Source organism: Microcaecilia unicolor, chromosome 2 (assembly GCF_901765095.1).
Source record: "Microcaecilia unicolor chromosome 2, aMicUni1.1, whole genome shotgun sequence".
NCBI lineage: Eukaryota > Metazoa > Chordata > Amphibia > Gymnophiona > Siphonopidae > Microcaecilia > Microcaecilia unicolor.
In genome coordinates, this window is record NC_044032.1 from 644244087 (window position 1) to 644269085 (window position 24999).

The window sequence follows — 24999 nt, forward strand, 5'->3', positions numbered from 1 at the left end:
GTCATTTAGGGCACTTTTTTGGGACCTGTTCTTGAGAAAAAAGGGTTCAAAAAAAGTGTCCTAAATTCTCGCTAAAAACACCTTTCTTTTTTTCATTATCGGCTGAGCGCGCCCATCTCTGCTCGGCCAATAACCACGCCCCAGTCCCGCCTTCACCATGCCTGACACGCCCCCGTCAACTTTATTCGTTCCCGTGACAGAGTGCAGTTGAAGACGACCAAAATCGGCTTTCGATTATACCGATTTGGCCGCCCACGGGAAACGGACGCCCATCTCCCGAACATGGGCGTTTTTCTCCTTTCGAAAATAAGCAGGATTATGTCTTAATATAGATACTTTGAAAGATTAATATATACTAATACTGTATATATAGATATATGTACATTCACAATAATCAACTGCCCCTAAAACAGCCCATTGGGTAAAACATGATCATGTTGGTTATGTACATGTAGAACCCAGGAGCGTTTTCAAAAGGCTGTTGTTACATCCCCACTGGGAAATAGGTCCCCTGGATTAGAGAAGGTATCTTCAGCTATAGGAAGACCATTCGGGTTTAGTCTATCCTACCATACTTAGGATAAACCCTTGGGACCCTGCTTGAGGTGGTGGTAGTCCTGTGGAAAAAACTACGCGGGACGTGGCAGGGAATACTAAACCATTCCTGAAAGGCAGTGGAGAGAAACTGAGAACAGGAAACATTGACTTGAATGCTAATCTGCATACTTATTTGCATATATTGAATATCTGGGAGTTTGGACTAATTAAAAAACCTAAGAATGGAAAATGGACTCAGTGGCTCTCAGGGCCTCCTGGACTTATCTGGGATGGCCCAGAAGGGTATTCCAGAAGTAGAGTAATTTCACCCTGAGAGAGAGATGGACTGTCATGGAATGCCTAGTACCCACCTGGGGGACTAAGTCTGTAGAAACCTATAGGGTCTGCTCAGGCCCACTACCACTTGTGTACATGCTCTACTCAGGCATACCCTTCATCTCACCTGTTGAGTTATGCTTGCAATTTGGCAAGTCTCACACCAGTGGTTTCTAAGGACACTGGGGCCACACTCCCAGGGGTTCCACAGTTCCCAGAAAGCACCCACAGACCAAAACACAAACTACCAGAATTCTTAGTCAGTCCAGGACATCAGACTCAATAAACTAATAGGTTTATCATTACAGTAAAACAGTGAACATTTGAAAAAAAACGAAGCAATAACAGATAACCAAAACAAGGATCAACATTAAAACTATCTAACACTTGTTACTACCTGGGTCGCACCTGGGGACTGGGAGTTCAAGAAATATAGCTGCTCACAGGGCTTCAGTGATCTTTCTCTCTCTTCTCCTTATCTGAGACTGGAGATGACCTCACAGCTAGGCAGGAAAAAAACTGTCACTTCAGTAACAGCTTTACAAAAAAAAAAAAAGACAGTCACCATCTGCTGGCCAAACAAGGGAAATGCACTTCATGAAATAATTAATACAGTTCACAGGCTTGGAAACCCACTGTTTCGCCACAGGGACTTGCTAAGAGGGCCCAGAAGCAAAGGAGGCCCAGGAAAAGCAGAGACCAATCTCTCCTTGTGAGTGGAAAGGTTTCTGCCTGGATATTCGGCTTGCATTTTTGGCAAGCGGTGCTTTGGAGATTGGACACAGCTTGCACTCTCGGCAAGCAGTGCTTTGGATCCTGGACACTCAGCTTGCACGTTTGGCAAGCGGGGCTTGGGATACTGGATACTCGGCCTATACTCTTGAGCAGGCAGTGCGTCGTTCACAGATGTCCAAGTCAGAACGTCCCAAATAGACATCCATCTCACATGTATTTTCAAACAATACAGCTTGTTCGAAAATACGTGAGATGGCCATCCACGCACTGGAAACATCCAACATGAACACCAATTTTACAAACTGAAACATCCAAATTTTGAACAAGGGAAAAGAAGTCTGTATAGCAGCATTCTTAGAAAATGGCCACACAGACAGGTCAGCCTACTGTAATAGCCCCTAGGTTTGACTTAGGAACCATAGAAACATTCGATGTTGTACTGTTGATGGGATTACAGAACATTTATCGAGTTCAGATGAAAACATTAATATTAACACTACTGGACGTTTTTTACGAGGAGGACGCGGTGGCCGACAGCGCAACAGAGGACAACGTCGACGAGCACAGCAGTACAATCAACAACAACAGTATTGGGCAGGACCAGTGACTCGGTCAGCCATACAGAGTCATCAAATGTAATTAATCTATCTAGGATAGCTCTCTCTCCCATTGAATCTCGGGTGCTTAATTATGGATTACTAGTAACGAAGGCCCGTTTCAAATCGCAATGAAACGGGCGCTAGCAAGCCTCCCCTCCGTCCCTTTGTGTCTCCGTGTATCGCTGGCCCCCCTGCAGCCTCCGTGCGAATGTGCTGTGACCCTGGCCCTTTTGGCACGCCCCCCGTCCGTGATCGTTCCGTTCCCCCCGATGTGTGTGTTGCCAGTGCACCCCCTTCCACCCCCACCGATGTCGTCGCTGCCGGCGCTCCCCCCTCTCCGAAGCCCCCCCCCCACCCCACTGACCTGCTGAAACAGAAGATTTCAGCATCATGTGAATGCCCCTGCAGTAGGAACCGATAGAGTAACGTGTGCTCCGCCCTCGACGTAATCGCTTTTTGATGCAAGGGCGGAGCACAGCTACAGTGCAGTACAACGTTGGAGCTGAGAATGTGCTCCGCCCTCAACGTCATAATGTTTGACGCGAGGGTGGGGCCCACAGACTGTGATTTTGTGTGGCTTCAGAGCTTCGAACTTACGAACCTGGCTTCGGTGACGTCACTGCAAATAGAACGTTGAGGGTGAGTTATATATATATAGATCTTTTGTACCCACGAATTTCCATCACAAATTCAACACGAGGGTGGAGTTGGCTCGCTTTTTTCGTAACCTGCAAGTGAGGCTACATTTTTTCCAGCAGCAGAGTACTTTGGGTGAGGGCTCTAGTATCTCTGAAGGTCCATTAGTGAGTCCAAAATCTAGATGGATTCCTCCGGGGCCCACTGATCCATACATTTCAACATTTATGGCTTTGGTCAGCAGAGATGTGGACCGGTTAGAACAAACTGAAAGTAGACAGGGGTTTAAAAAGAAAAAATATGTTAATTTTTCAAAACAGGAACGAGAGGCAGTACAATTAGCATCTAATATGCTAACGTCATATGTCCTGCGGACAAAGGAGGGTCTGTGGTGATCCAGGATGTTGATCAATATCGGCAAGAGGCCATGAGACAGCTTTCAGATACTAATTATTACTCTCTGTTACCATTAGATCCTACTCCCATGTTAATTAACGAAGTAGTAGAAATTGTCCAGAGGGCTGTCCAAGAGGGTAGCATTTTAAAAGCAGCGGCAAGATATTTACAAAATAAAAATCCTAAAATACCAACTTTTTACACGGTCCCTAAGGTCCGTAAGAAATTAAATGATCCCCCGGGACGACCTATAGTCTCTCTCAGAGACACGGTATTGGAACCGTTATCTCATTTTTTGGACATACATTTACAGCCTGTTACATCTGTAAGATCTTATTTAAAAGACACGTCCCATTTTGTGCGGGTTCTTACACACTTTGGATCAGTTACATCACAAACATTGTTTGTCACTTTGGATTTGGAATCACTGTATTCTAACATACCCCAGGCAGCAGCAGCATTAGAAATTGTACATACGACATTACAAAGAAGATCTGGTACACCTCGGGTTTCTACTGCATTTTTGATGGCGATAGCGAGGATGGTACTGTTGAAAAATTACTTTTGCTATGACTTGACCTTTTATGCACAAGTACATGGTGTTGCCATGGGCACAGCTGCAGCACCTAGTATAGCTAACCTTTATGCGAGTACTTTTGAGGAGGGTCATCTTTATACCTCAGGATGGTTTCAACATATTAAAACGTGGCATCATTTTATCGATGACATTTTTTTCATCTGGACGTCCACGCCACAATTATTGCAACAGTTCATCGGATGGCTTAATACGGTGGACGAGACTCTCAAATTTACAATGCAAAGCAGTTACGAGAGTATTTCTTTTTTAGACACTCTCGTATATAAACAAAACAATGAAATTTGTATGTCAGTATTTCGTAAAAGTACGGACCGTAATTCTTTATTACAATATGAGAGCCATCATCCTTACCGTATGAAAGAATCATTGCCAGTAGGACAGTTCTTACACCTATGACGCATTTGTTCCACAGATGCGATATTTCGTCAACAATCGCTACATCTTATAGTGCGTTTGAGAGAGAGGGGCTATCCTGATTACTGTATTCACCGTGCCTACAAGTGAGCATGGTACTCTCAACGGCCTTTGCTATTACAAGACAAACTTGAGGAACCCTTGGACAAATTTGTGTGTGTACTTACATACACAGATTTGGCTCCACAAATAGCCCGGATCATAAATACACAATGGGATATTCTTTCTTTCCATCCTGCATTCCAGCAACGACCTTGTATTGCTTACCATAGGGGTCCTAACCTACGGGATAAGCTGGTCCATACAACAAGATCTATTACTCAGCGGGCTATTGAAGTTACTCTACGGCTGTTACAGAGACACCAACCATGTGACCATTGTCAATTTTGTGACCAGACAATTTCAGGTTCTGAATGGCAACATCCTAATAATATTCACAAAGTGAATCAGTACAGGACTGATACCACATGCAAATCTACATTTGTAATATATGGAATCATATGCCCTTGCAATTTGTGGTACGTGGGGCGCACCCAGAGGCAGGTAAAAACCAGACTGACTGAGCATAAGAGCAGATTATATAATCGTATGTTGACAGCTCCACTGGTAGCTCATTGTGTAGAGTTTGATCATCAATTTGCTCAACTGAAATGGTTAATCATTGATCAGGTAGTGCGTTCCCCCAGAGGTGGAGACTCGGCACAAGTACTCAACCGGAAGGAGCAATTTTGGATCTTTGAACTGGATACGTTGACTCCCAATGGACTGAATGATGTGATTGAGTGGAACACTATTATTTTACTTTCTTTCTGTCAAGTTACTTCCTAAGAATATTTACTAATTAATTTGAGGTGGAGTCTGAGTATGGCATCATTTCCTGTCAGGGAACATTTAAATAGTTGTTGCTAGACCACAGTGGAGCACTAACCTAGGTGTGGCATGCTTTCTTTCAGCTTAATTTCATTAAATCACCTTTGGAGTTCCTGAAGAAGTGAATACGAAACCCTGCAGAGTCGAACTTGTAGAGGTTGAGTGCGGACAATCAAGCTTTAATGTAGCAGAGCAGGGTACACCTAAGGATCGTGATTACCCTGCGCCCTTTTACGCTGCATGTTCCAAAGTAGAAGCGGTGGGACAACTGGACACCACTATATGTGGGGATTACGGATTAAAAGACAATTTAAAAGTGGACCACCAATTCACAAGCTAAGTGCCCATATTGTTTCAGAATTAATGACATTTATCTCCATCAACTAATTGTGCTATGGAAATACAGCACATTAATCGTTCAGAAGATTGGAGAAAGGAAAAATAATTATAGGAGAGAGAATCTCCATAATATATGTCAAGTGTTCGTGTAGGTGCTAAACACCGGATGGAGTGAATGAGAGAATTGATTCAGATATTTTAAAGCACGACATTAAGTACACGGTTTAAATTGTAACAAGAGCACACAAAGGTTTTTTTGCTCACTAATGATAAAAATAAAAAGTAGTGGAGTAGTTCTGTGATTGAGACGCTTATCCACCCTCAGAGACATAAACCACTTCGGTGCAGTCTCGCTTGGGTGAGTTTATACTATAATATATTATATATTTCTATAACAGCGAATTGGTCCATCTATATTATTGTTGTTCTCTCATTCACTCCTTCCCTGTTAGACCATGGTTCATTATATATTTCAGTTTTGCATTACCAGAGGCCGCTCTTGAGATTGTATATTGTTATAACACTGTGCATAAGAACATAAGAATAGCCATACTGGGTCAGACCAATGGTCCATCTAGTCCAGTATCCTGCTTCCATCAGTGGCTAATCCAGGTCACAAATAACTGGCAGAAAACCAATTATTACCAACATTCCATGCTACCAATCCTAGGGCAAGCAGCTGCCTCCTCATGTCTGTCTCAAAAGCAAACTATGGACTTTTCCTCCAGGAATCTGCCCAAAAGCGAATGCTACATACCTGTAGAAGGTATTCTCCGAGGACAGCAGGCTGATTGTTCTCACTGATAGGGTGACGTCCCCGGCAGCCCCTCCAATCGGAATCTTCACTAGCAAAGGCCTTTGCTAGTCCTCGCGCGCCGATGCGCACCGCGCATGCGCGGCCGTCTTCCCGCCCGAAACCGGCTTGTGCCGGCCAGTCTCATATGTAGCAAAAACCAAGACAAGGGAAGACACAACTCCAAAGGGGAGGCGGGCGGGTTTGTGAGAACAATCAGCCTGCTGTCCTCGGAGAATACCTTCTACAGGTATGTAGCATTCGCTTTCTCCGAGGACAAGCAGGCTGCTTGTTCTCACTGATGGGGTATCCCTAGCCCCCAGGCTCACTCAAAACAACAACCATGGTCAATTGGGCCTCGCAACGGCGAGGACATAACTGAGATTGACCTAAAAAATTCACCAACTAACTGAGAGTGCAGCCTGGAACAGAACAAACAGGGCCCTCGGGGGGTGGAGTTGGATCCTAAAGCCCAAACAGGTTCTGAAGAACTGACTGCCCGAACCGACTGTCGCGTCGGGTATCCTGCTGCAGGCAGTAATGAGATGTGAATGTGTGGACAGATGACCACGTCGCAGCTTTGCAAATTTCTTCAATAGAGGCTGACTTCAAGTGGGCTACCGACGCTGCCATGGCTCTAACATTATGAGCCGTGACATGACCCTCAAGAGTCAGCCCAGCCTGGGCGTAAGTGAAGGAAATGCAATCTGCTAGCCAATTGGATATGGTGCGTTTCCCCACAGCCACTCCCCTCCTATTGGGATCAAAAGAAACAAACAATTGGGCGGACTGTCTGTTGGGCTGTGTCCGCTCCAGGTAGAAGGCCAATGCTCTCTTGCAGTCCAATGTGTGCAGCTGACATTCAGCAGGGCAGGAATGAGGACGGGGAAAGAATGTTGGCAAGACAATTGACTGGTTCAGATGGAACTCCGACACGACCTTTGGCAAGAACTTAGAGTAGTCCTCCGCACTCACCCTGTTATGATGAAATTTGGTGTAAGGGGCCTGGGCTACCAGGGCCTGAAGCTCACTGACTCTATGAGCTGAAGTAACTGCCACCAAGAAAATGACCTTCCAGGTCAAGTACTTCAGATGGCAGGAATCCAGTGGCTCAAAAGGAGGTTTCATCAGCTGGGAGAGAACGACATTGAGATCCCATGACACTGTAGGAGGCTTGACAGGGGGCTTTGACAAAAGCAAACCTCTCATGAAGCGAACAACTAAAGGCTGTCCTGAGATCGGCCTACCTTCCACACGGTAATGGTATGCACTGATTGCACTAAGGTGAACCCTCACAGAGTTGGTCTTGAGACCAGACTCAGACAAGTGCAGAAGGTATTCAAGCAGGGTCTGTGTAGGACAAGAGCGAGGATCTAGGGCCTTGCTGTCACACCAGACGGCAAACCTCCTCCACAGAAAGAAGTAACTCCTCTTGGTGGAATTCATCTGACCACAGCACCTTCTCCCAATCACTCTCGGCATCATCCAGGTGTTCACTGGCAAACTTCAGACGGGCCGTCACATGTGCCTTCCGGAGCAGGGGGACCTTGCGGGCACTGCAGGATTGCAATCCGTTATGTCGTAATGTGTTACCAATGGTTTTCGTGGTGACAGTGGTCCCAGCTGCCTTGAGATCATTGACAAGTTCCCCCCTTGTAGTTGTAGGCTGATTTCTAACCTTCCTCATGATCAAGGATACCCCACGAGGTGAGATTTTGCGTGGAGCCCCAGATCTTTGTCGATTGACAGTCATTTTGTACTTCTTCCATTTTCTTACTATGGCACCAACAGTTGTCTCCTTCTCGCCCAGCGTCTTACTGATGGTTTTGTAGCCCATTCCAGCCTTGTGCAGGTGTATGATCTTGTCCCTGACATCCTTAGACAGCTCCTTGCTCTTGGCCATTTTGTAGAGGTTAGAGTCTGACTGATTCACTGAGTCTGTGGACAGGTGTCTTTCATACAGGTGACCATTGCCGACAGCTGTCTGTCATGCAGGTAACGAGTTGATTTGGAGCATCTACCTGGTCTGTAGGGGCCAGATCTCTTACTGGTTGGTGGGGGATCAAATACTTATTTCCCTCTGCAGAATGCAAATAAATTCATATACTTTCCACAATGTGATTTTCCGGATTTAATTTGTGATGTGCTATCTCTCACTGTTACCAATAACCTACCCTTCAATTATGGGCTGCTCATGTCTTTGTCAGTGGGCAAACTTACAAAATCAGCAAGGGATCAAATACTTATTTCCACCACTGTACTCACATCCTGATACTTCCAGCCTACCAGAAGTATCATCGATTTCGGCTGTGAACACTTCACTACCAGTACTGTGTGTTGCCTTTTGGCCTTGCATCAGCTCCCAGGGTCTTCACCAAATGTCTAGTTGTGGTTGCAGCATCGCTACGCAGACTGGGAGTCCACGTGTTCCTGTATCTTGACGATTGGATGGTAAAGAGCACCTCTTTGGATGGTGCTCAGGAGTCCATGTTTATGACTATTCAGGTGCTCGAGCTACTAGGGTTCATTTTAAACTACCCCAAGACCCATCTTTGCCCTCTCCAGTGATTGGCGTTCATAGGAGCCCTGCTCGATACACAGAAAGTTTGAGCCTACCTTCCTGAGTTAAGAGCGGACTTTCTTGTCACACTCACTTCCAAGGTTCGAGCCTCCCAGTACATCACAGCTCGGCAGATATTGAGTTTGTTGGGCCACATGGCTTCCACAGTGTATGTTACACCCATGACAAGTCTTCATGTGAGATCAGCTCAATGGACCCTGTCTTCTCAGTGGTATCAAGCCATGGGGAGCCTGGAAGATGCTATCCAAGTGTCCTCAGAGCTTGTACACTCCCTTCAGTTGTGGACCATTCAATCCAATTTGACTCTGGGACTTCCATTCCAAATTCTTCAGCCACAAAAGGTGCTGACGACGGATACATCTCTCTTGGGATGGGGGGGTCATGTAGTTGGGCTTCACACCCAGGGTGTTTGGTCCACCCAGGAAATGAATTTTCAGATCAATCTTCTTGAGCTTTGGGCGATCTGGAATGCTCTAAATGTTTTCAGATATCATCTGTCTCATCAAATTGTACTCATACAAACAGACAATCGGGTTGCAAGGTATTACACCAACAAGCGGGCGGGGGCACCAGATCACGTCCTCTGTATCAGGAGGCCATCTGGATGTGGCATTGGGCTCGCCAACATGGCATATTCCTTCGAGTCACTTATCTGGCTGGCAAAAAACAATACCCTGGCCGACAGACTGAGTAGGATAGTGCAACCACACGAGTGGTCTCTCAATATAAGCATAGCACACACGATCTTCAGAGTGTGGGGCGCCCCCTTGGTGGATCTTTTTGCCACTCAGATAAACCACAAAGTCCCTCAGTACAGTTCCAGGCTTCAGGCCTACGACAGACTAGCGTCAGATGCTTTCCTCCTCAATTGGGGACAGGTCTTCTGTATGCATATCCTTCCATACCTCTAGTGGGGAAGACTTGTTGAAACTGAAGCAAGACCATGGAACTATGATTCTGATTACGCCATACTCATCGTGGCAGATATTGTTCCCTCTACTTCTGGAGTTATTCTCTGAATAACCGTGGAGATTGGAATGTTTTCCGACCCTGATCACGCAGAATGAGGGGTCTCTTCTATATCCCAACCTCCAGTCTCTGGCTCTCATAGCTTGGATGTTGAGAGCCTAGAATTCGCGTCCTTGGGTCTTTCAGAGGGTGTCTCCTGGGTTTTGCTGGCTTCTAGGAAAGGCTCCACTAAGAGGTGTTATTCTTTCAAATGGTTTGCCGTTTGGTGTGAGAGCAAGGCCCTAGATCCCCTTACTTACCCTACACAGACCTTCTAGTTTCAAGACCCTTAAGGGTTCACCTTAGTGCAATTAGTGATTATCATCACCGTGTAGAGGGTAAGCCCATCTCTGAACAGCCTCTAGTTGTTCACTTCATGAGAGGTTTGCTTTTGTCAAAGCCCCCTGTCAAACCTCCACCAGTGTTATGGGATCTTGACGTCGTTCTCACCCATCTGATGAAGCTCCTTTTGAGCCACTGAATTCCTGCCATCTGAAGTACTTGACCTGGAAGGTCATTTTCTTGGTGTCACTTCAGCTCGTAGTCAGTAAGCTTCAGGCCTTAGTGGTGGATGCATCTTATACGAAGTTACATCACAACAGAGTAGTCTTCCACACTCACCCTAAGTTCCTTCCGTAGCTTGAAAGGATCTGTTTGAAGCAGTCCCCTTAGATTCAAAACTATATAAAGAGGAAAGGTTCCACTTAACTTTCTTTCTGAGAAGTTCCGAGAGAAGACATTTCTCTGGTTAGTGAACATTATTTTGCTTTGTGCTTTGGGAACTTAAAAATTGGAGTTTATGGGAGGAATTGTAGGTTAGTGATAAGCAGAATAAAAATATAAAAAAGCAAACTTTATCAACTAAATCTCCATACTCTTTCCCCCCTAGTTTTAAAACTTGAACTTTGTACCTAAGCATAACAGCCTCTAGAAGGCACAGCATGGCCTAGTTTAGTCTTCAATCCCACTCACCCCTTCCACAACTCTTTATTTATAGTCAGGATAACAAGCAAGGAGTGCTCTTACAGTGTTTTAATTACATTTCATTACTTTCTAAGAAGAAAACATATAGCGAATGCTACATACCTGTAGAAGGTATTCTCCGAGGACAGCAGGCTGATTGTTCTTACTGATGGGTGACGTCCTCGGCAGCCCCTCCAATCGGAATCTTCCTAGCAAAGTCCTTTGCTAGCTCTCGCGCGCCCGCGCGCACCGCACATGCGCGGCCATCTTCCCGCCCGAAACCGGCTCGAGCCGGCCAGTCCAGTATGTAGCAAGACAATACAGTTCAAGGGAAGACACAACTCCAAAGGGGAGGCGGGCGGGTTTGTGAGAACAATCAGCCTGCTGTCCTCGGAGAATACCTTCTACAGGTATGTAGCATTCGCTTTCTCCGAGGACAAGCAGGCTGCTTGTTCTCACTGATGGGGTATCCCTAGCCCCCAGGCTCACTCAAAACAACAACCATGGTCAATTGGACCTCGCAACGGCGAGGACATAACTGAGATTGACCTAAAAAATTTACCAACTAACTGAGAGTGCAGCCTGGAACAGAACAAACAGGGCCCTCGGGGGGTGGAGTTGGATCCTAAAGCCCAAACAGGTTCTGAAGAACTGACTGCCCGAACCGACTGTCGCGTCGGGTATCCTGCTGCAGGCAGTAATGAGATGTGAATGTGTGGACAGATGACCACGTCGCAGCTTTGCAAATTTCTTCAATGGAGGCTGACTTCAAGTGGGCTACCGACGCAGCCATGGCTCTAACATTATGAGCCGTGACATGACCCTCAAGAGCCAGCCCCGCCTGGGCGTAAGTGAAGGAAATGCAATCTGCTAGCCAATTGGATATGGTGCGTTTCCCCTACAGCCACTCCCCTCCTATTGGGATCAAAAGAAACAAACAATTGGGCGGACTGTCTGTGGGGCTGTGTCCGCTCCAGGTAGAAGGCCAATGCTCTCTTGCAGTCCAATGTGTGCAGCTGACGTTCAGCAGGGCAGGAATGAGGACGGGGAAAGAATGTTGGCAAGACAATTGACTGGTTCAGATGGAACTCCGACACGACCTTTGGCAAGAACTTAGGGTGAGTGCGGAGGACTACTCTGTTATGATGAAATTTAGTGTAAGGGGCCTGGGCTACCAGGGCCTGAAGCTCACTGACTCTACGAGCTGAAGTAACTGCCACCAAGAAAATGACCTTCCAGGTCAAGTACTTCAGATGGCAGGAATTCAGTGGCTCAAAAGGAGGTTTCATCAGCTGGGTGAGAACGACATTGAGATCCCATGACACTGTAGGAGGCTTGACAGGGGGCTTTGACAAAAGCAAACCTCTCATGAAGCGAACAACTAAAGGCTGTCCTGAGATCGGCTTACCTTCCACACGGTAATGGTATGCACTGATTGCGCTAAGGTGAACTCTTACAGAGTTGGTCTTGAGACCAGACTCAGACAAGTGCAGAAGGTATTCAAGCAGGGTCTGTGTAGGACAAGAGCGAGGAGCTAGGGCCTTGCTGTCACACCAGACGACAAACCTCCTCCACAGAAAGAAGTAACTCCTCTTAGTGGAATCTTTCCTGGAAGCAAGCAAGACTACGGGAGACACCCTCTGACAGACCCAAAGAGGCAAAGTCTACGCTCTCAACATCCAGGCCGTGAGAGCCAGGGACCGGAGGCTGGGATGCAGAAGAGCCCCTTCGTCCTGCGTGATGAGGGTCGGAAAACACTCCAATCTCCACGGTTCTTCGGAGGATAACTCCAGAAGAAGAGGGAACCAGATCTGACTGCGGCCAAAAAGGAGCAATCAGAATCATGGTGCCTCGGTCTTGCTTGAGTTTCAACAAAGTCTTCCCCACCAGAGGTATGGGAGGATAAGCATACAGCAAACCCTCCCCCCAATCCAGGAGGAAGGCATCCGATGCCAGTCTGCCGTGGGCCTGAAGCCTGGAACAGAACTGAGGGACTTTGTGGTTGGCTCGAGATGCGAAGAGGTCTACCAAGGGGGTGCCCCACACCTGGAAGATCTGTCGCACTACATGGGAATTGAGCGACCACTCGTGAGGTTGCATAATCCTGCTCAATCTGTCGGCCAGACTGTTGTTTACGCCTGCCAGATATGTGGCTTGGAGCACCATGCCGTGACGGCGAGCCCAGAGCCACATGCTGACGGCTTCCTGACACAGGGGGCGAGATCCGGTGCCCCCCTGCTTGTTGACGTAGTACATGGCAACCTGGTTGTCTGTCTGAAATTGGATAATTTGGTGGGACAGCCGATCTCTGAAAGCCTTCAGAGCGTTCCAGATCGCTCGTAACTCCAGAAGATTGATCTGTAGATCGCGTTCCTGGAGGGACCAGCTTCCTTGGGTGTGAAGCCCATCGACATGAGCTCCCCACCCCAGGAGAGACGCATCCGTGGTCAGCACTTTTTGTGGCTGAGGAATTTGGAAAGGACGTCCCAGAGTCAGATTGGACCAAATCGTCCACCAATACAGGGATTCGAGAAAACTCGTGGACAGGTGGATCACGTCTTCTAGATCCCCAGCAGCCTGAAACCACTGGGAAGCTAGGGTCCATTGAGCAGATCTCATGTGAAGGCGGGCCATGGGAGTCACATGAACTGTGGAGGCCATGTGGCCCAGCAATCTCAACATCTGCCGAGCTGTGATCTGCTGGGACGCTCGCACCCGCGAGACGAGGGACAACAAGTTGTTGGCTCTCGCCTCTGGGAGATAGGCGCGAGCCGTCCGAGAATCCAGCAGAGCTCCTATGAATTCGAGTCTCTGCGCCGGGAGGAGATGGGACTTTGGGTAATTTATCACAAACCCCAGTAGCTCCAGGAGGCGAATAGTCATCTGCATGGACTGCAGGGCTCCTGCCTCGGACGTGTTCTTCACCAGCCAATCGTCGAGATATGGGAACACGTGCACCCCCAGCCTGCGAAGTGCCGCTGCTACTACAGCCAAGCACTTTGTGAACACCCTGGGCGCAGAGGCGAGCCCAAAGGGTAGCACACAGTACTGGAAGTGACGTGTGCCCAGTTGAAATCGCAGATACTGTCTGTGAGCTGGCAGTATCGGGATGTGCGTGTAGGCGTCCTTCAAGTCCAGAGAGCATAGCCAATCGTTTTCCTGAATCATGGGAAGGAGGGTGCCCAGGGAAAGCATCCTGAACTTTTCTTTGACCAGATATTTGTTCAGGGCCCTTAGGTCTAGGATGGGACGCATCCCCCCTGTTTTCTTTTCCACAAGGAAGTACCTGGAATAGAATCCCAGCCCTTCTTGCCCGGATGGCACGGGCTCGACCGCATTGGCGCTGAGAAGGGCGGAGAGTTCCTCTGCAAGTACCTGCTTGTGCTGGAAGCTGTAAGACTGAGCTCCCGGTGGACAATTTGGAGGTTTTGAGGCCAAATTGAGGGTGTATCCTTGCCGGACTATTTGGAGAACCCACTGATCGGAGGTTATGAGAGGCCACCTTTGGTGAAAAGCTTTCAACCTCCCTCTGACTGGCAGGTCGCCCGGCACTGACACTTGGATGTCGGCTATGCTCTGCTGGAGCCAGTCAAAAGCTCGTCCCTTGCTTTTGCTGGGGAGCCGAGGGGCCTTGCTGAGGCGCACGCTGCTGACGAGAGCGAGCGCGCTGGGGCTTAGCCTGGGCCGCAGGCTGTCGAGAAGGAGGATTGTACCTACGCTTGCCAGAAGAGTAGGGAACAGTCTTCCTTCCCCCGAAAAATCTTCTACCTGTAGAGGTAGAGGCTGAAGGCTGCCGGCGGGAGAACTTGTCGAAAGCGGTGTCCCGCTGGTGGAGCTGCTCTACCACCTGTTCGACTTTCTCTCCAAAAATGTTATCCGCACGGCAAGGCGAGTCCGCAATCTGCTGCTGGATTCTATTCTCCAGGTCGGAGGCACGCAGCCATGAGAGCCTGCGCATCACCACACCTTGAGCAGCGGCCCTGGACACAACATCAAAGGTGTCATACACCCCTCTGGCCAGGAATTTTCTGCACGCCTTCAGCTGCCTGACCACCTCCTGAAATGGCTTGGCTTGCTCAGGGGGGAGCGCATCAACCAAGCCCGCCAACTGCCGCACATTGTTCCGCATGTGTATGCTCGTGTAGAGCTGGTAAGACTGAATTTTGGCCATGAGCATAGAAGAATGGTAGGCCTTCCTCCCAAAGGAGTCTAAGGTTCTAGAGTCCCTGCCCGAGGGCGCCGAAGCATGCTCCCTAGAACTCTTAGCCTTCTTTAGGGCCAGATCCACAACTCCAGAATCATGAGGCAACTGAGTGCGCATCAGATCTGGGTCCCCATGGATCCGGTACTGGGACTCGATCTTCTTGGGGATGTGGGGATTAGTTAAAGGCTTGGTCCAGTTCGCAAGCAATGTCTTTTTAAGGACATGGTGCAAGGGAACAGTGGACGCTTCCTTAGGTGGAGAAGGATAGTCCAGGAGCTCAAACATTTCAGCCCTGGGCTCGTCCTCCACAACCACCGGGAAGGGGATGGCCGTAGACATCTCCCGGACAAAGGAAGCAAAAGACAGACTCTCAGGAGGGGAAAGCTGTCTTTCAGGAGAGGGAGTGGGATCGGAAGGAAGACCCTCAGACTCCTCGTCAGAGAAATATCTGGGGTCTTCTTCGTCCTCCCACGAGGCCTCACCCTCGGTGTCAGACACAAGTTCACAGACCTGTGTCTGCAACCGTGCCCGACTCGACTCCGTGGAGCCACGTCCACGATGGGGGCGTCTTGAGGTAGACTCCCTCGCCCGCATCGGCGAAGCTCCCTCCGCCGACGTAGTCGGGGAGCCTTCCTGGGAGGCGACGGCAGCCGGTACCGCACGCGGCACCGACGCCGGAGACCTCACCTCGGGCGATGGGCCAGCCGGCGCCACGCTCGACGGTACCGGTAGCGCAAGCACCGCCGGTACCGGAGGGGTAGGGCGCAGCAGCTCTCCCAGAATCTCTGGGAGAACGGCCCGGAGGCTCTCGTTCAGAGCGGCTGCAGAGAAAGGCATGGAGGTCGATGCAGGCGTCGACGTCAGAACCTGTTCCGGGCGTGGAGGCTGTTCCGGGCTGTCCAGAGTGGAACGCATCGACACCTCCTGAACAGAGGGTGAGCGGTCCTCTCGGCGCCGATGCCTACTGGGTGCCGACTCCTTCGGCGACCCAGAGCTCTCGGTACTGACATGGGAAGGGGACCGGTGACGATGCTTCTTCGACTTCTTGGGACGAAGCATGTCACCGGAGCTTCCCGGTACCGACGAGGAGGACGTAGAATCCAGCCGTCGCTTCCTCGGGGCCGAGACCGAAGAAGGTTGGTCTCGGGGGGGCTGTACCGCAGGAGCCCTCAGGGTAGGGGGAGACCCACCCGAAGGCTCACCGCCACCAGCAGGGGAATGGACAGCCCTCACCTGCACTCCAGACGAAGAACCACCGTCCGACGACATCAGCAGACGAGGTCCCGGTACCACCGACGTCGATGCAGCTGTCCGATGTCTCGGCGCCGATGCAGAGGGCCGATGCCTCGATGCACTCGATGTACTGGCCGCCGAGGTTGATGGTCTGGACGCTGAAGACGTCGATGCACTCGATACCCCCGGTGCCGATGCCGACGAAGAGCCCGAGAACAAAATGTTCCACTGGGCTAACCTCGCTACCTGAGTCCGCCTTTGCAAAAGGGAACACAGACTACAGGCCTGAGGGCGGTGCCCAGCCACCAGACACTGAAGACACGACGCGTGCCTGTCAGTGAGCGAGATTACCCGGGCGCACTGGGTGCACTTCTTGAAGCCGCTGGAAGGCTTCGATGTCATGGGCGGAAAAATCACACCGGCGAAATCGAAAGACGAAATGGCGAAATTTGGCACAGAAAAAAGGGAAAATTTCGACCGGGGCCTAAGTAAGGCCTACCCCGACGACGAAAGAAAACTTAACGGGGCGAAAAACTCGAAGTAGAGGAAAGGAAAAACCAAAAATGGTTAATCCAAATAATTTCTGGAATTTCTCACAGAAAGTAGTCAAAAACGACGCGCGAGGCCGACTTTTCGGGGCACGAACGGTAAAACACAACCGTACCGAGCGCGGAGAAAAGAAGACTGGCCGGCACAAGCCGGTTTCGGGCGGGAAGACGGCCGCGCATGCGCGGTGCGCATCGGCGCGCGAGGACTAGCAAAGGCCTTTGCTAGTGAAGATTCCGATTGGAGGGGCTGCCGGGGACGTCACCCTATCAGTGAGAACAAGCAGCCTGCTTGTCCTCGGAGAACCTTTCTTAAACCCAGATATGTTAACCGCCATTACCACATCCTCCGGAAAAGAGTTCCAGAGCTTAACTATTCGTTGAGTGAAAAAATATTCCCTCCTATTTGTTTTAAAAGTATTTCCGTGTAACTTCCTCAAATGTCTGCTAGTTTTTGTACTTTTGGAATGAGTAAAAAAAATTGATTTACTCCTACTCGCTCTACACCACTTAGGATTTTGTAGACCTCAATCGTACCTCCCATCATCTGTCTCTTTTCCAAGCTGAGGAGCCCTAACCTCTTTAGCCTTTCCTCATATGAGAGGAGCTCCATCCCCTTTATCATTTTGGATGCTCTTCTTTGAACCTTTTCTACTTCTGCTAAATCTTTTTTTGAGATATGGCGATCAGAACTGAACGCAATACTCAAGGTGTGGTCACACCATGGAGCAATACAGAGGCATTATAGTATTTTCGGTCTTATTCACCATCCTTTTCCTAATAATTCCTAGTATTCTGTTTGCTTTATTGGTCGCCGCCAAACACTGAGCATAAGATTTCAGCGTATTATCTACAACGACACCTAGATCATTTTTCTTGAGTTCTGACCCCCAAGGAGGACCCTAGCATCAGGTAACTATGATTCGGATTATTCTTTCCAAGGTGTATCACCTTGCATTTGTCCACATTAAATTTAATCTACAATATGGTTGCCCAGTCTTCCAATTTCCTACAGTCTACCTGCAATATTTCACTGTGTTTTAACAACCTTGAATAGTTTTGTATCATCTGCAAATTTAATCACCTCAGTCGTCGTTCCAATTTACATATCATTTATAAATATGTTAAATAGCTCTGATCCCAGTACCGATCCCTGCGACACTCCACTGTTCACCCTCCTCCATTGAGAGAAATGACCATTTAACCCTACCCTCTGTTTTCTGTCAAATAACCAATTCCTAATCCACACCAGAACCTTGCCTTCTATCCCATGACTCTCTAATTTTCTCAGGAAGAATTGTCTCTCATCAACTGGCTCACCTTTATCCACTTGTTTATTCACGCCTTCAAAGAAATTAAGGCAAATTGGTGAGGCAAGACTTCGCTCGGCTAAACCCATGCTGACTCTGTCCCATTAAACCATGTTTGTCTACTATTTTGCCCAGCTCCGACATCAAGCTTACCGGTCTGCAATGTCCCAGATCAACCCTAGAACTCTTTTTAAAAAATCGGCGTCACATTAGCCACCTTCCAATCTACAGGTACTAAGCACAATTTTAACAATAGGTTACATATTACTAACAGCAGATCAGCAACTTCATGCTCGAGTTCTTTGAGTACCCTTGGATGTATGCCATCCGGGCCAGGTGATTTACAACTCTTTAATTTGTCAATTTGGCTCAGTATATCTTCTAGGTTGAATAAGATTTCTTTCAATTCCTTTAAATCATCACCCTTGAAAACCATTTCCGGTATAAGCAGATCTGTTACATCTTCTTCAGTAAAAACAGAAGCAAATAATTCATTCAGTTTCTCGGCTATGGCCTTGTCCTCCCTGAGCACCCCTTTTACTCCTCCGTGATCTAACGGTCCCACGGATTCCCTTGCAGTCTTTCCACTTCTGATGTACCTGAAAATGTTGTTACTGTGAGTTTTAGCCTCTGTGGCAAGTTTCTTTTCATAATCTGTTTTAGCTTTCTTTATTAATGCTTTGCATCTGACTTGCCAGTGCTTATGATGCTGCTTATTTTCTTCATTTGGGTCCTTTTTCCATTCTTTGAAGGACAATCTTTTGGCTTTAATAGCTTCTTTTACTTCACCTTTTAACCACGTTGGCTGTCAGTTTCTCTTCTTTCCACCTTTGCAAATACGTGGAATGCATCTAGACTTGGCTTCCAAGATGGCATTTTTAAATAACGGCCATGCCTGATTTAGTGTCCTAACATTAGCAGTCAATCATTTTAGTTTCTTTTTAACCATTTTCCTCATTCTATTATAGTCACTCTTTCAAAAATTAAATGCAGTTACAGTAGATTTCCTTTGTGGGTTCATCCCAGATAGCAGCTCAAATTTGATCATGTTATGATCACTGTTTCCCAGGGGACCCAACACTGCCAACTCTCGCACTATGCCCTGCATGTCACCAAGGACCAGATCCAAACTGGCTCCCCCTCTTGTCAGTTCCTGGACCAGTTTCTCAAAAAAGCAGTTGCTTATTATATTTAAAATTGTTATCTCCCTGGCACTCCCTGATGTAACATTTATCCAGTCAATATTGGGATAATTGAAATCACCCATTATTATAGCATTGCCCAATTTGCCAGCTTTCCTAATTTGTGTAAACATTTCTTCATCCGTCTGTTCGTTCTGTCCTGGCAGACGGTAGTAAAGCCCTACAAGAATACTCCTTCCCTTCACACATGGAATTTCTATCCATAATGATTCCACACTGCTATCTGTTTCATGTGGAATGTTTTTTTATTTAACTCAATTCCCTCTTTAACATACAGCTCAACCTCCCCTCCAATTTGATTCTATCTATCATTGTGATACAATTTGTACCCTGAGATGCCTATTACATCTATGTCATTATTTAGAGCTATATACTTTAACTCTCCCATCTTATTTTTAAGGCTTCTAGCATTTGTATATAGGCATTTCAAATTCTGTTTTTTCCTTTGATCTACAAGCTGCTTAGAAGTTGAAGGGGATAATGTGCATCCTTTATCCTGCTCTCTCATTAAGCACACCTGGATTACTTTCAGCATTGTTGAAACCTCTCTATTGGGATTCCCTAAATGTTCTGTTTCAATAGTATCCTTCAAGGATACTCCACACCGACTGTCAGCTCCCCCCCTCCCATTTCTAGTTTAAAAGCTGCTCTATCTTCTTTTTAAAAGTTAGTACCAGCAGCCTGGTTCCATCCCGGTTAAGGTGGACCCCATCATTTTGGAAAAGGCTCCCCCTTTCCCAAAATGTGGCCCTGTTCCTAACAAATCTGAATCCCTCATCCTTGCACCATCATCTCAACCACGCATTGAGACTTCAGAGCTCTGCCTGCCTTTTGGATCCTGTGCGTGGAACAGGAAGCATTCCTGAAAATGCTACCCTGGAGGATATGGACTTCAGCTTTCTACCTAAGAGCCTTAATTATGCTTCCAGAACCTCCCTCCCACATTTTCCTATGTCACTGGTACCCACATGTACTAAGACAGCCTGCTCCTCCCCAGCACTATCTATCTAAGATCCTGTCTAGGTGACGCGTGAGGTCCGCCAACTTCGCACCAGGCAGACAAGTGACCAGGCGATCCTCAAGTCCACCAGCCACCCAGCTATCTACGTGCCTGAATGATTGAATCACCAACTACAACAGCAGTCCTAAGCCTTCCCAGCCTGGGCAGAAGTTCTCGGAGACATATTCTGATGCAAGAGAATAGTGTGTCTCCTGGTAGGCAGGTCCTGGCTACAGGAGAACTTCCTACTTCACCAGGGTGATGGTCTCTGTCTAGGAGACTTTCCTCCTCCAAGGCAGCACAGGGGCTGCTAGATTGGAGGTGGGACTTCTCTACAATGTCCCTGTAAGTCTCCTCTATGTACCTCTCGGTCTCCCTCAGCTCCATCATGTCTGCTACTCTAGCCTCAAGAGAACGGACCTGTTCTCTGACAGGAGCTCTTTGCATTGGGCACACACATATAACCGCTCACCAACTGGGAGATAAATCATACATGTGACACAATGCAAAAGACTGGATAGCACCCCTCTTGCTGTTGGACAGCTGTCTTCATCTTAGTATTTTTTTAGCTTTTCAATAATATAAAACTTGCTAAGGAATTAAGGATATTAGTCTAATTTTAGAAAGCCTTTAGCTTACATGGCATATTGTCAAGCTCATTTTCAAAAGAGAAAATCGTCCAAAGTGACATAAGTCTGCATTTGGACATTTATCTCACAAAAACGTCCAAATCAGTATTTTCAAAACCTCTTTTTAGATGTTTTTCTCTGAAGTCCGTCAGAAGGACATCTAAATCTCAAGGAGGTGTGTCAGGGACATGTTCAAGGTGGGACTTGGGCGTTCCTAAGACTTGGACGTCTTTCAGCAATAATGGAACAAAACAAAGACATCCAAGACTAAAACTTAGATGTTCTGAGCTAGACCTGTTTTTATAACGAATAGCTGCAGTGGGAATTGAACTCACTTTCCCAGGATCAAAGCCTGCTGCACTAACCACTAGGCTACTCCTCTACTCCACACAAGATGTGCCCCAAATGGCCAGATGACCGCCGGAGGAAATCAGGGATCACCTCCCCTTACTCCCCCAGTGGTCACTATCCCCCTCCCACCTCCAAAAATTGTGATTAAAAATATTACTTGCCAGCCTCTGTGCCAACCTCAGATGTTATACTCAGGTCAATTAGAATAGCATGCAGGTCTCTGGCGTAGTCTAGTAGTGGTGCAGTGCACTGCAGACAGATGGACCCAGGCTTCTACCTCCCCCTACTTTTTACACTTGTGGAGGAAACCGTGAGCCCTCCAAAACCCACCAGAAACCCAATGTACCCACATATTGGTGACCCCTTCACCTGTAAGGGCTATGGTAGTGGTGTACAGTTGGGGGTAGTGGGTTTTGGGTAGTTTTTTTTTTTTTTTTTGGGGGGGGGGTTCTGCAGATAAGATAAGGGAGCAATTGTGAGATCTGTACCTGGGAGCATTTTATAAAGTCCACTGCAGTGCCCCCAAGGATGCTCTATTGCTTTCCTGGGATGTCACTTTTCCACTATTGTACCTGATGCCAATTTTTTTTTTCAACATCTGAGCCTTGTGTCTATTGTTTATCATTAGATTTGCGCTTTGAATTCAGATCTATAGATGAAAAGGAGGTCTCATTACATATATCTAAATACCAGAGTGCTATTTTTCCATACTTCATAGCAAGAGTGTACATTCCCTAATTACCTGTCCCAATGCAACTGAAGCTTTTACCTCCTCAGTGCATGTAAATGGTTTCATCCCTGTGTGGATTCTCTGATGCCATGTGAGGCTTTCTTTCCAATCAAAGCTTTTACCATACTCAGGACATGTAAATGGTTTCACTCCTGTGTGTATTGTCCTTCTGACCAAAGCTTTTACCAGACTCCATACATGCAAATGGTTTCTCTCCCATGTGGACTTTCTGATGCACTTTGCGATTTACATTACAACCAAAGCTTTTACCACACTTAGAACATGTGAATGGTTTCACTTTATTATGGATTTTCTTGTTTATTTTGTACATTTTGAATTTGGATGCATTTGTTTGAAAATGGACCAAAAAATAAAACATCCAAATCACAAAACATTTTTCCAAACAGTGTTTTCAAAAGGAAAAGATAGACTTTTTTTTTTTTTTAGAAAATGACCTTTCCTGTTCTGATTTTGGACATTTTACAAAAATCATCCAAATTCAGACTTAGATGTCATATCCAAAAATGCCCCTTCTGCATTTGACTTGCCCAGTCACAAGGAGCAACAGTGGGAATTGAACCCCTGTTGCCAGGATCAAAGCCCGCTGCACTAACCATTAAGCCACTCCTCCTCTGTTTTGGATATCTTGCATTTGGACATCTTTTGTTTGAAAATGGACCAAAAAAAAGGCCGTCCAAATTACAAAACATCCAAATCAAAGACGTCCATAGCATTTTCGAACACAAAAGATAGATGTCTAAATTTTTCGAAAATAACCTTCAAATTCTGATTTAGACTTTCTATTGAAAGAGTGGTGGATACTTGGAATGCCCTCCCGCGGGAGGTGGTGGAGATGAAAACGGTAACGGAATTTTTAAAATGCATTGGACAAACATAAAGGAATCCTGTTCAGAAGGAATGGATCATCAGAAGCTTAGCGGAGATTGGGTGGCAGAGTCGGTGGTGGGAGGCGGGGCTAGTGTTGGGCAGACTTCTATGGTCTGTGCCCTGAAAATGGCAGATACAAATCAAAGTCAGGTATACACATAAAGTAGCACATATGAGTTTATCTTGTTGGGCAGACTGGATGGACCGTGCAGGTCTCTCTCTGCCATCATCTACTATGTTACTATGTAAAATGCCCCTCTGTGTGATTTATTTAATATGTTTTCTTCTTAGAAAGTAATGAAATGTAATTAAAACACTGTAAGAGCACTCCTTGCTTGTTATCCTGACTATAAATAAAGAGTTGTGGAAGGGGTGGGTGGGATTGAAGACTAAACTAGGCCATGCTGTGCCTTCTAGAGGCTGTTATGCTTAGGTACAAAGTTCAAGTTTTAAAACTAGGGGGGAAAGAGTATGGAGATTTAGTTGATAAAGTTTGCTTTTTATATTTTTATTCTACTTATCACTAACCTACAATTCCTCCCATAAACTCCAATTTTTAAGTTCCCAAAGCACAAAGCAAAATAATGTTCACTAACCAGAGAAATGTCTTCTCTCGGAACTTCTCAGAAAGAAAGTTAAGTGGAACCTTTCCTCTTTATATAGTTTTGAATCTAAGGGGACTGCTTCAAACAGATCCTTTCAAGCTACAGAAGGAACTTAGGGTGAGTGTGGAAGACTACTCTGTTGTGATGTAACTTCGTATAAGATGCATCCACCACTAAGGCCTGAAGCTTACTGACTACGAGCTGAAGTGACACCAAGAAAATGACCTTCCAGGTCAAGTACTTCAGATGGCAGGAATTCAGTGGCTCAAAAGGAGCTTCATCAGATGGGTGAGAACGACGTCAAGATCCCATAACACTGGTGGAGGTTTGACAGGGGGCTTTGACAAAAGCAAACCTCTCATGAAGTGAACAACTAGAGGCTGTTCAGAGATGGGCTTACCCTCTACACGGTGATGATAATCACTAATTGCACTAAGGTGAACCCTTAAGGGTCTTGAAACTAGAAGGTCTGTGTAGGGTAAGTAAGGGGATCTAGGGCCTTGCTCTCACACCAAACGGCAAACCATTTGAAAGAATAACACCTCTTAGTGGAGCCTTTCCTAGAAGCCAGCAAAACCCAGGAGACACCCTCTGAAAGACCCAAGGACGCGAATTCTAGGCTCTCAACATCCAAGCTATGAGAGCCAGAGACTGGAGGTTGGGATATAGAAGAGACCCCTCATTCTGCGTGATCAGGGTCGGAAAACATTCCAATCTCCACGGTTATTCAGAGAATAACTCCAGAAGTAGAGGGAACAATATCTACCACGATGAGTATGGCGTAATCAGAATCATAGTTCCATGGTCTTGCTTCAGTTTCAACAAGTCTTCCCCACTAGAGGTATGGAAGGATATGCATACAGAAGACCTGTCCCCAATTGAGGAGGAAAGCATCTGACGCTAGTCTGTCGTAGGCCTGAAGCCTGGAACTGTACTGAGGGACTTTGTGGTTTATCTGAGTGGCAAAAAGATCCACCAAGGGGGCGCCCCACACTCTGAAGATCGTGTGTGCTATGCTTATATTGAGAGACCACTCGTGTGGTTGCACTATCCTACTCAGTCTGTCGGCCAGGGTATTGTTTTTGCCAGCCAGATAAGTGACTCGAAGGAATATGCCATGTTGGCGAGCCCAATGCCACATCCAGATGGCCTCCTGATACAGAGGACGTGATCTGGTGCCCCCGCCCGCTTGTTGGTGTAATACCTTGCAACCCGATTGTCTGTTTGTATGAGTTTGTATTCTGCTTATCACTAACCTACAATTCCTCCCATAAACTCCAATTTTTAAGTTCCCAAAGCACAAAGCAAAATAATGTTCACTAACCAGAGAAATGTCTTCTCTCGGAACTTCTCAGAAAGAAAGTTAAGTGGAACCTTTCCTCTTTATATAGTTTTGAATCTAAGGGGACTGCTTCAAACAGATCCTTTCAAGCTATGGAAGGAACTTAGGGTGAGTGTGGAAGACTACTCTGTTGTGATGTAACTTCGTATAAGATG

The 24999-nt window shown here is 47.0% G+C and overlaps 1 protein-coding gene across 7 annotated transcripts in view; it reads right to left on the reverse strand.

Moving 5' to 3' along the window:
• Positions 1 to 24999, reverse strand: part of LARP1B (La ribonucleoprotein domain family member 1B) — a 603652-nt gene that overhangs the window by 319259 nt on the left and 259394 nt on the right. For 2 of the 7 annotated variants that reach the window (XR_003940744.1, XR_003940743.1), the window contains exon 12: positions 1282 to 1410. The exons of the other annotated variants lie outside the window; for them this stretch is intronic. The gene's annotated coding sequence lies outside the window, so the exon portion shown is untranslated. The remainder of the gene's footprint in view (positions 1 to 1281; positions 1411 to 24999) is intronic. 7 annotated transcript variants of the gene reach the window in all.